Genomic DNA, 12,801 nt, shown 5'->3' on the forward strand with positions numbered 1-12,801 from the left:
CCTGTACCTATGGGTAATATATACCAAACAAGGGGGGGTCCCAGGACCGAGCCTTGTGGGATGCCAGTTGTAGCTGGTTTGTAGTCTGACATGGCTGCAGCATTTCTGACCATGTCAGTTCTGTCCTTGGGCTGGTTTGCAACCCCTCTACTGACATAGGGGTTTATATTTAAGCTGGTGAGCTTATCTATAATGAACACGTGGGGTATTGTATGGAAGGCTTTTCAAGGTCCAGATAGGCTGGGTGGACCACGTTCCCCTCATCAGTGGCCTTGATGACTGTTTCAAATGAGTCAAACATGTTTAAGGGGCAGGATCTGCCCTTAAGAAACTCACACTTGGGAGGGTCCATTGTCTGTAGGTCCCCAATATCTTTATTTCTGAGGTCCATGATGATCCTTTCCATAGCTTTGCAGACCAAACTTGTCAGGATTCCGGGGTGATAGTTTGCAGTATCCATTCAGGCACCACCTTTGTGGTGAGGGACCACTGTTGCTATACACTGCTCTTTGGGTACATATCCTGTGGTAAGGCTGAAATTGAGCAGTAGTGTTATTTGGCGTTCCATTCTTCTTGGAGTCCATGTTGGACACAGCCCAGGACATCATCTTGTACCATTGATGCTGTGTGTTTTGCTTTGAAGATGCTGGCTGTTACCTCAGCATCTGTAATGTCAGGGGGCCAGCACTCTGCTGGGATAGTTATTTTGCATTTTGGGGGGGGGGGGGGTTTGCACTGAACCTGTCAGGTTGGATGTTGGCAATGTGTGTGTGTTTAGTGTATTGTTTGTAATATTTGAGTGATTCAGAGCATATATGTGAATTCCCAGCAGGGTTCCTACCATCAGTTAAGAAAGCCTTGTGATTATCCTTAGTGTCCTGTACAATTTGTATCTTCATAGGTTCATAGGTTCATACTAGGTTGTCTGCCCTAGGGCATTCATAAGCCTAGTCAGAGTGTGTGTGGCTTTCACCACCCCTTGCTATGTGGATATTATGCCCATTTAAGGTTTACTTTACTGTGCCTCTGTCTAGACGTGACACAGTGAGGACCCCCAGTGTACATCTATGATCTCCCATCCACTTGGCAAGAGTCCTGTTGAAGAGAGTCAGTGAGGGGCTCTGACTAACATGGAGTGGGATTCTGTTCCGGAGTGTAGGGAGCCTCTGGGTTATGTATCTGTCTTTCCAGCACATCCTATTTATTTATGTGTTGCGGTTGACATCTCTCGCTGTCGCAGCTCTGATGGATTTGGATTTTCTGAGGTGGAGCATGTCCATTAATTCTGTGTTGGACATGGCCTTGTACATCGGGCATACATCGCCTCTGAGTAGGCAGTTTGTGACTGCATACAGCTGGGGTGTCTTCAGCCAGGCAGCATATGACATATATTTCAGACCCTTTATCCTCTTGGTGAGGTACTTTTGAGGTCTTTCTAACTGCTGCAGGTGTCGGGTAAGGTACATCCCAAATGGGGTATTGTACTAAATTATGGGCCTGATAAGAGAAGAGTATAGGGGCACAATGACCTCTGTTGATGTAGATGTGAATCCTTTCATGATAAGGTGGCCAATATAGAAGGTCTTCCTAGCCACGTTGGCAATGTGAGTGTCACAGGAGAGGTTACTGTCCACTTGTGTCCCTAGGTCCCTGACTACTTCTTCCATACGTAATGGATTACCACCTATGTGGTAATTTTTGAGTACCTTGTTTGGTATTTGATGAGACATTCATACTCTCCAGTGTCTTCAGGAAGGCTGAGTGGGGTTCCTGGGTTTGAGAGGGTGGTCTGTAGCATGGTACAAACTGTACAGCAGTTTTGCCTACGGTTAGTTGCTCATGGATGGTCTCCGATGCTCCGTGCTTTGTCAGTAACCTGGAGGTGTGGATATCTTTGCTGAATATGGATACTCCCCCTCTTTTTGTGGTTTGGTCCAGGTTTTGGGGCCAAAACGCATGAAATGAGGTATAACCTGGTAGTGCTGGTGTGCTGTCAGGAGCCTTGTTGCAGGTTTCTGTCACTGCACGGACATCAATGTTCTCCATACTGAGGAGGGCCTCGGGAGCGTGCATCTTGAGGTTTAGACTTCTGGCATTGAGCAGCATTACCCTTACGTTTTTTCCACTTATGTTTTCTAGGGAGGTGGGTTTGTCTTTTCAGCCTTGCATACAAAAGGCACTGTGGAGGTGGCAAGAGCCTTAGCCAATATCCAGACGCCCAGGGTTGACAGGTGCAAGCCATCCCTGGCAAAGCAGCATGGCTTGTCAAGCATGACATCCCAAGCAGACATTGGATCCCCTTGGAATGACACCAGTAATTGAGCCAGTTGTTAAAGCTGATCATCCTGTGTTTGTACTGTGGCATCATTCTTGATGAGGGTAGGATGCTGCCCAAGGTCAGAGTCATACCGGCCTGGCCTACATAATCGGAGAGCCCCTCTATGTCTCTTTTCATGTAGTCCAGGGAGGTACGTCTCAGGTCATTCACACCAGCATGGACAATGACTGAGTCATATTTGTACTTGCTTTGGAGTGACCTGCATGCTTGTGTTATGTGGCGGATTGTAGCAGCCTACAGGCAACGTACTGTACCCTTTTCCTTGTTCAGTCTGGTGAGCGGGACATCATTGTGTCTGACTATGGAGTCACCTATTACAAGTGTAGCAGGGATGTTGTTTGTCCTTATGGGCTGTGACTGTTTGGCACACCGACTTTGTGTACTATGTGTTGCATGTGCTATGTTTGGAGGTAGTGGTTGCTTGGGTGTCTGCTTTGGAGGCCTCTGTTGATGTGGTGGAGTTTTAATTAGAGGTTCCAGGAATGTTTTTCTGTGTTTATGTCTTTGGTTTGCAGTTGTGATAGGTCTATGTGAGACTGGGTTTGTGGTGTGTGTGGTTACCTTCTCCTCTTGACTAGTTTTGACAGTACTGAGTTGAGAGAGCTCAGCCTCCAGTTTGGATAAATGGTTTCATCTCTCACATATATTTGTATTTCTTGGGGGGGGGGGTTGTCTGTGTACACGTGGCAGGTGTAACATTGCCTCAAGATGCACCGATTCAACTTGTAGCTGGCCTTAGTGGATTGTATGAGTGGCCATATTGTATTGCCATAATACTGATCAGAGATTACTTCCCTTTTTGGCTTTGCTCTATCATGTAGTAGCTTCCTCATTCTCTTGCATGGTTTGGTAATGGCTGGGGTCCACCATGCCAGATGCCTGCGTGTATGGAATTGGTTCTTGGTTTTATTTGGAATTGCATAATCCATGCATTCCTGACAGTGTTCATAGAATGCATGTATAACGGGTTCTGAGGTGTGGTCCATATTTTCCACAGGCACAGGGCCTTTAATGGATTCCACATCAGTTTGGAGGAGTGCAACATTTGCTTTACACATGTTTTTCACTGTGGTTTTCTGGCCAGGGACTGTGGTCAGGATGTGTATATCCAGTGTGATTACTCTATGGTCTGATCTTACCAGTGAGGGATACACTTCTCATCTTGCCATCCAGTACCCATGTTGCTGATTATCACATACAGTATGCTTACCCCTCTTGTGGAAGTGGTACGTTGTTCCTGAGCATTTTGGTTTATGGATTCTAGGAACCTTTGGCCTAGGGTGTTGGAGCTAGAATAATGCTCCCAGTCTATGTTTGAGTATTTTCAGTCACCCAATATAATGTTGTTTGGAGAGCTTGACATTTCCATGTGTTCCTACATAGGCCAAGTGCAGTTCCTGGCATTAGGAGGGTAGTCTGTAGCAGGCTACAAACTGGGAGGCAGCTTTAGCCACTGTTACTTGACCATGGCTAGTCCATGCTGCTTCTTGTTGTGGTACCAACATGGGGGTGTGGTTATCCTTGACAATTATTGCTAGTCACCCTCCTTTTTTGGTTTGTTCCATGTTTTGGGGCTGTAAAGCACGGTATGAGGTGTAACCTGGTAGTGTTAGGGTGCTCTTGTGAGCCTTGACCCAGTTTTCTGTTACAGAACAGATATCAACATTCTCCATGCTGAGGGGAGTTTAGACTGCATGCATCTTGCAGTTTAGACTTCTGGCATTGGGTAGCATTGCGTCTAGGTTCTTATCCCTTGTGATACCTATGGAGGTGGGTTTGTGTTTTGAGCCATACCTATTCCAGGCATGGTGGGGGTGACAACAGCCTTTGCCAGTATCCAAAAGGCCAGGACTGATAGGTGCACGCCACCCCTAGCAGGTTCAGCATCGTGTCTTGCTCAGCATGTCATCCCAGGCTGGCACGAATTGGATCCCCTTTGACTGACAGCAATACTTAAGCCAATTATTGTAATTGATTATCTCGTCTTCATATTGTGGCATCATGCTTGGTGTGACGGTATTATGTTAGTCAGGGTCATCAGGTTTGCATATACTACATGGTGTTACATTGCTTAACACATGGCATTCATGCCTCAGGTGGTGCTGCTGGGCTGTCTATGTTGGATGCACATACTACACTCCCTGTACATGTTTGACAGCTGGTTGTGTCAACCTAGACATCCCTTTTACTATATGTGTGAGTCAGAGAGAGGTATCTTTTCCAGGGTCCCTACTGAGCCAGTGTATGTGCTATGCGTTGCCGCTTTGCCAAGGCCAAGGCATACTGGGCACGCCTCCTTCTGCCTACTGGGGCAGGCTCAGGTTGTTCCTCCTCCGAGTCACGCTCTGCCTGTGATTGGCTTGGCAATGGTGGGGGGCTGTTTGGCCCAGCCCTATGCTGATCCTGCTGCAGCTGTTTTCGCAGAATCATATTATGTAGCATAGCACATACCATGACAATTTGGGTACATGTAGTTGGTGAGTACTGCAAGGCTCTACCAGATATGTCCAGGCACCGGAACCTTGACTTGAGCAGCCCAAACACACGCTCAATTACCAACAAAAAGCCACGGCTTCAGACCCAGGTAGGGTACAAAATTTTCTTTAATTAGACAATAAAATCCACAGATTCGTCAGCCAGATAAAAATCCAAAGTAAGTCAAGCGCTTTCACCCAGGACCTCCCTGGCTTTGTCAAGATACCAAACAAGTGTTGTAATTTGTCTTTTATACTGTCTGCTCACCAAGATTAATTGATTTTAATTAATATATTAACCAATGAAAACTTTTTTGGTAAATAATCAAAGTTCCACTTTTTTCTAAAATTTTAAAGAAACTGCTTAAAACAATGGCAGTCTATTTTATATTGTTCTTAAAACATAATTAATACATTAAAGATCAAGTTTAAAAGCTAATAACTGTCTTTCAAACACAGGTTCACAACCTCAGATGTTGCCAATTGGTCTAATTTTATAATAAAAATATGTAAAAGTGTGTGAAGCATAAATAATATTAACTCTTAAAAACATAACAAAAACATGACCAACAATTAATGACTGGTAAATTTAAATGTAACACTTTGACTGATGTCTAAACTACTTGTTTTTAAGATGATCAACCTGGTGTTTTATATTTTATGTCATAGTTTGGCCCTTCTCAACCTCAAAATACTGTTCAAACTGATGGCTTCATTCAGCCCTGGGGGTTTGGATGCATTTAATTTCAACTGCCATAGCAGTTCTCTGTATTCCAGTGAAGCTTCCCAGTCCCCACCCCTAGGGTTATATTTTACCTGCTCAAGTACCAGAAACTTTAAACTTATGGAATTACAAACTAAGGAGTGCTTGTAAAATGCATTTGTCTCTTTTTTCTTACTTACATCATAGAGATGTTCATATATTCTTTTGTTCAAGTTCCTTTCTGTTTTGCCAACATGAAAGCAGAAACAGGTCTGGCAAAACCCGAGATATACTACTCCTTTTGTATTGCAGGTGAAATGACCTGTCGTTCCAACATGTGACCCTCTAGACTTCAAAAATAACCCCTTGTTGTTTGCTATGTAAGGGCATTGCTTGCATGATTTACATTTGTATGTTCCTTGAGGTGCTTGTGTTCTTTCTCCCCTAACTGTACACTCCCTTTCTAGCATATCTTTAAGATTCATGTTTCTTTTTCTTATGAATTGTGGTCTGTTGTCAATAGTTTTGGTAATATCATCATTCAAGACCAAAATTGGCCAATATTTTGTTATAATGTTTTCTATTATTAAACTGTCCATATCAAATGTATGCACAAAAGCTCTCATCTGCTTTCCATTATTTCCTTTGTTAATGTTATTGTTTTTGTTATTGTTATTGTTGTCATTAGTCATCTCTTGTTGATTACTAGTTCCTAGAAGGGGAAAGTACAGAGCTGTCCTTTTGGAAATAATTTCATCAACTAGGGCATCAAATAGTCTCATAGGGTATCCCCTCTCTTAGATTCATAGATTCATAGATTCATAGATTCTTACTAAGCTAACTGCCCTTGCGAGCCATTTTAAGCTTAGCCAATTATCCCTTGTGAGACTCAAACCCTGCACCTTGTGTTTGTAAGGCAAACACCTTAACCATTAGGCCACCCTCCCAACCCAGAAAAATAAATTCCCACTGCCAGTCTCAAACCCAGGACCTTGGTAACATTAGTCTGTATGACCTACCACTAAGCCATGACTACCACATTCTTTAAACAGTGTTCTGAGAAATGATGTTTCTTTGTTAAATAAACTATCCTGACTACACATTCTAGAAGCCCTTATTAGTTGTCCCTTCATAATCCCTCTTTTTTGAGAGAACGGATGGCAACTATCAAAATGGAGAATTTTGGTCTTGAATGACGATATTACCAAAACTATTGACTGGCTTAGGGGAGAAAGAACACCAGCACCTCAAGGAACATACAAATGTAAATCATGCAAGCAATGCCATTACATAGCAAACAACAAGGGGTTATTTTTGAAGTCTAGAGGGTTACATGTTGGAACGACAGGTCATTTCACCTGCAATACAAAAGGAGTAGTATATCTCGGGTTTTGGAAGACCTGTTTCTGCTTTTATGTTGGCAAAACAGAAAGGAACTTGAACAAAAGAATATATGAACATCTCTATGATGTAAGTAAGAAAAAAAGAGACAAATGCATTTTACAAGCACTCCTTAGTTTGTAATTCCATGAGTTTAAAGTTTCTGGTACTTGAGCAGGTAAAATATAACCCTAGGGGTGGGGACTGGGAAGCTTCACTGGAATACAGAGAACTGCTATGGCAGTTGAAATTAAATGCATCCAAACCCACAGGGCTGACCAGTTTGGAACAGTATTTTGAGGTTGAGAAGGGCCAAACTATGACATAAAATATAAAACACCAGGTTGATCATCTTAAAAACAAGTAGTTTAGACATCAGTCAAAGTGTTACATTTAAATTTACCAGTCATTAATTGTTGGTCATGTTTTTGTTATGTTTTTAGGAGTTAATATTATTTATGCTTCACACACTTTTACATATTTTTATTATAAAATTAGACCAACTGGCAACATCTGAGGTTGTGCACCTGTGTTTGAAAGACAGTTATTAGCTTTTAAACTTGATCTTTAATGTATTAATTATGTTTTAAGAACAATATAAAATAGACTGCCATTGTTTTAAGCAGTTTCTTTAAAATTTTAGAAAAAAAGTGGAACTTTGATTATTTACCGAAAAAGTTTTCATTGGTTAATATATTAATTAAAATCAATTAATCTTGGTGAGCAGACAGTATAAAAGACAAATTACAACACTTGTTTGGTATCTTGACAAAGCCCGGGAGGTCCTGGGTGAAAGCGCTTGACTTACTTTGGATTTTTATCTGGCTGACGAATCTGTGGATTTTATTGTCTAATTAAAGAAAATTTTGTACCCTACCTGGGTCTGAAGCCGTGGCTTTTTGTTGGTTACCTGTTCAGGTTTTGAATACTATGTTCTATTTGACACGCTCAATTACATTTCGTGTTTGTGCATGTGCATCATTATGGCGTTCCTGTTCAGGTGTGTGTGCATTTCTGATGGGTGTCATCAGCCACGGCTCCAGTGCATATCCAGCATCCCCTACTAAGTGACCATGTGGGATGTCCCCATTGGCAAATGTCTGGTACAGCTGCGTCAGATGCCAGATATGGGAATCATGGTAGCTTCCAGGGCAGCCAGCACACACATTCATTATTATGCCCTGAGCATTACACACGACCTGGCAGTTGATGGAGGGGAAGCCCTTGCTGTTAATGTAGGCCCTACCCCGCTCACCAGCTGGTGCTTTGATGCGTATATGCGTGCAGTCTATTGCACCCACTACCTCAGGGTATTCCGCTATTTGCTGGAAGAGACGCATATTGCTGGCCAATGCCTCACGGGAATTGGGGAAATGTACATGATCTCCGACATGTGCTGACATGGCATCCAGGAACTGGTGCAGTACCCTGGATGCTGATGCCTGTGAGATCCCCATCATATCACCAGTTGCTCTCTGGAAGGTACCTGTTGCTAGTATTCTTAGTGCAACACATACCTTGGTTTCCACTGGGATGGGTTCCCCTCTGTTGGTTCTGTGTGTGAGGCGTGGCCTGCACAGCTCAACAATTTGCTGCAGGAGGTCTCTGTCCACTCTATAGCGCTCCACTATCTCTAGCTCATGTAACCCCTGGTAGGTGACCCTGGGCCTGTACACTCTTCTCCGTCTCCTCACTGTGGGTTGTCTGGCAGCATTTGCATTGTCACCACCCTCAGCAAGTCGCCTATGTCTCCTTATCACAGCTATGGCAGCCCCTAGCATTTTTGGTCTGAAGCTTTTTCAGTTTTCACTTCTAATAGCTTACTCCTGTCTTGCAGTGTCTCTTGAGAAAAACATACTGCACTGCTGTTTGCAGAGTTTTAAGTGCTGGACTGGGCTAGTATTCTGCCTGTGTAATTGCCTGCTTCTAATTGTTTTCACCTGCTAGCTCTACCAGTATTCCCTGCTAGCTTCCTACTATTTCTCCTGCTTCCTGTTTTCCTTTCTGTTTCCTCAGGGGGGAGCGAAGCGCATACAAGCACAAACACGCTCAGAGTGGCTAACACACGCGCACACATGCTTACACAGACTAGAATCTGCTTATTCGGGTTAAAGCGCGCGCACACCAGCGCAAACGGGTTTACAGGTCTTTAAACAGGCACCTACATGCTTACTCTGCCTTAGGCGCGTGCACTCATGCTTACACGCACTCACTCTGTTTTACTCGCGCCTCCCAGCCCGCACACGCCCACATGCATGCCCAGCAAGAAACTTTGTTGTTATCCATAGTGTACACCTTCCATTTCTTGGCTTTCCCATGCCTATCTGTTGACACTCCGCTTTCCATGATGTGTGACTGACATCTTTCACATGCCACTTTGCTCCAATGAGCTTGATTTCTTTCGGACATTCCCCTCTGTGATGTCACCTATCTCCTACTCTGTTACTCCCCCTTACCTAACTCTTACACTACACGGAATATGCTCATTTGCTGTGTGACAGTGAGATTCACTATCCTACCACTCATTTGCGTAGGATTGCCTACTAATGCTTAGTTACGTGTCTTCCACTCAGCTTCCCCCCTTAGCAACCACTACACGGTGGCCATGTTGTTTTCAGTCTGCTAGTCCCTGCATTGTAAATACATGCATTGCATAAAACCCACATTTGTGGGTTTAAAACCTTTATTTTTAGTTTTTTTATAGAGAAGCCCATTTGTGCAGTGCTGCACTACGTTTTTATTTCATGTTTGCATCAGGTTACCTTGCCATTGGCCACATATTTAGCCATTGGCATGCTGCCTGATACATATGCACCCTTTATTTGGAGCTGACATGGCTCCATTGTGTTATTTGCAGAAACGTACTCAGTTGTCAACTGAGTACATTTCTGCACCTAACACGACTCTTACACGGGCTGGTTTCAGCTTCGTGGATCGCTAAACTACCTCATTTGCATGCCTTTCGGCTGCAAGTGAGGTAATTAGCATATCCACGCCCATTCCGTGTAAGAGACGTTTTAGCTGGTCTCTTACATGGAATTTCGAGCTGTTCCTGGATCGCTATGGCTGCATGGAGTCTTACACAACTCTTAGACTCCGTGCAAGCCATCGTGAATCCTGCCCTCAGTCTTTGAATCCAACCCAGTTTTATTTCTGCCAGGGGTAGGTCATGCCTGCTCAACCTGGTGGACTTTTTTGAGAAGGTCACCAAAGTAATGGATGAAGCAAAAACAGTACATACTGCCTGCTTTTACCTGGCCAAAGCTTCTGACACAATACTACAATCAGGCATTGTTGATAAATTCACAAAATTAGGTTTAAACATCTATGAGAGCCGCTTGATACCCAACTTGCTCACAGATAGGACCCAAGAAGCTATGGTTATGGGGGTCTATATCCACAAAGAGGCCAGTCACCTGCAGGCAGTTCTTTTTGACATCTATTTCTCTGATGTCAAGGCCAATATCAGATGCCTCTGGATGACCAGGTTTACATATGATTGCAAACTGTTTGCAGTCATAGACTCACATATGCTATGAAAACCCTCATAGAAAGCACGACATAGACAAATAACTGGTGCCAGAGCAATAGTCTAAAACTCAGTGCCACAAAATGCATATTGATATAATTTAGGAAGACATCTACTCCCCTGCAAATAATAAAAAGTAATAATTGTTTGGATTTTTGAGCATTTGCTTATGTGTTCACTCTATACTGATTGCTGTTCACTCTTTCATGAGACACTCATATACAACTATAGATATAGACACACACGCGCACCCACACACACACACAAACTCACACACACCTAGATATCTGAGCGTCCAGATAGATGTGTGTGTTTATTTATATATATATATATATATATATATATATATATATATATATATATATATATATATAATATATAATATGTATGTGTGTGTGTGTCTTTGTGTGTGTGCCATTGTTTTGGTTGACTGTCACCATTTAGTTGGCAGAAACAGATGGTTGACGTGCGTAAGATCAACAGTCCTCAAGTAAGGGAGTATTCCATTTCATCAGGGATTATGCAGTCTCAGAGTTAATATATATAATTAGCAAAATGTGGTTGAGTTGCTGTGCAGTGGGATTGTCGTCCCCCCCCCCCCCGTAAAAATACATGTGGTTTAACCTGTTCCAGGTTTAATCACTGGAGCATGCTCAGTTCCTGTTGATCTTCTGGATGTTGTATTTTGACATTGATATTTCAGATGTTGATCATTTGTACTTTCAATGAAAAAAAGAATGCACATCTATATGATTGTATTTCTTTATATTAGTTTCATAGATAGAAAATATACCTTAAAAGTTAATAGGCAATCACAAACATCTAGAAAAAAATAAACCAAAGTAAAGTGATTGACAATATAAACAAATGGTTTATATTTGCGATCAATTAAAAAAAAAAAACATTGTTTTTACATGGGGCTATACACCCCACATACCTTGATATGGGGCTCTGTCCTCACACCCCCAGGTATTAAATATATTAACTTAACTGTTGCATAGCCACTGAGAATAGGATAATGCTTGAAATTATATTACAAATTGTTGCAGTTTGATTGTAATATAATTCAGCCAATGCCAATAAAATTTACCAAAAATCATGACGTGTGATAAATGCGTGTTCCAATGAAATACTTGGCAACCATATATGTGTGTGTGTGTGTGTGTGTGTCTCTCTCTCTCTCTCTCTATATATATATATATATATATATATATATATATATATATATATATATATATATATTTGTAAGCAGCAAAAAAAAAAAAAAATAGCAAGGACCAAGACAGCTAAAACCATAAATTTAAGCACTTTCAGACAATTCCTTCATCAGATCAAAGAACAACGTGTATTTAACTGTTTTAATAACACTTGACCAATCACAGACTCAAAGCTGCACCACATCTCTTTCCTCTTTTTCAGAGCTCTTGCTTATAGCAAGTTAACCATTTCAGTGCCTGAGCTTGCGTTCTCTCGAAATGGGTTTTAGGGGAAGATATCCGTTCAACCCTGGGTGTTTATCAGTTTGTAAATCTGCTCTCCAATGGGCTTCTACTACTTCTGTTTGATTGCGTATATCGCCCCCTCTTTTATCTGGTTCACATAACTGTAGTACCATGAAAGTAAAGTTATGTTCAGGTTTATTTAACTTGTGCTGATATAAAGCACTGGTATTTTACCAAGTCTAATGTCACTTAGGTGCTGCAGTATGCAGTCTTTTAATCTTCTGTTCATTTTACCCACATAAAATGAAGTACAGGATCCACATTTGGCAAGATATATCACATTGCAAAAGCAACAATTAGCACAGAGTTTAGGTTGGTATCTTACCCCTGTAATCAGGTGTATGAAATTGTTGATTTTAGATATTTGTTTACAAGCCTTGCATCTCCGGCAACAAGTCCCAACCTTTTCACTTGCAGGCAACTTTGTATTGAAACTAGTAGTCGTTTTGTGTAAACGTTGCTTAAGATTTTTGTTCCTTTTATACAAAATACTTGGGAGAGTTGCCCACTTTCAACCTAAGTTCATAATTTTTGACTAAAACTTTCCAGTTATTTCTCACAATATTGCAGGTACCTTTTATATCACTGCTGTATGTCATTGGCACTCTAACATTCAACTCCTTGTTCTCATTGCTCACTTTTTCCCGTGCCATGCCTTTATTACTAAACCATGCTTTGCCTTGTGTTCTCCTCATCTTTTTGGCATCACATACAATGTCACTTGCTGTTTATTATAGCCACGTTGTTTAAAGTTGTCAGATAACAATTCTAACTCCACTGTGAAGTTGTGAATCATCAGTGATTAGTCTGGATGTTCTCAGTGCTTGTCCTTTTACTATATTAGAGAACATATGTCACAGATGCATGCTGTTGTA

This window comes from Protopterus annectens, chromosome 5.part0, assembly GCF_019279795.1.
Source record: "Protopterus annectens isolate FY-2018-M chromosome 5.part0, PAN1.0, whole genome shotgun sequence".
In the NCBI taxonomy this organism is placed as follows: Eukaryota; Metazoa; Chordata; order Ceratodontiformes; family Protopteridae; genus Protopterus; species Protopterus annectens.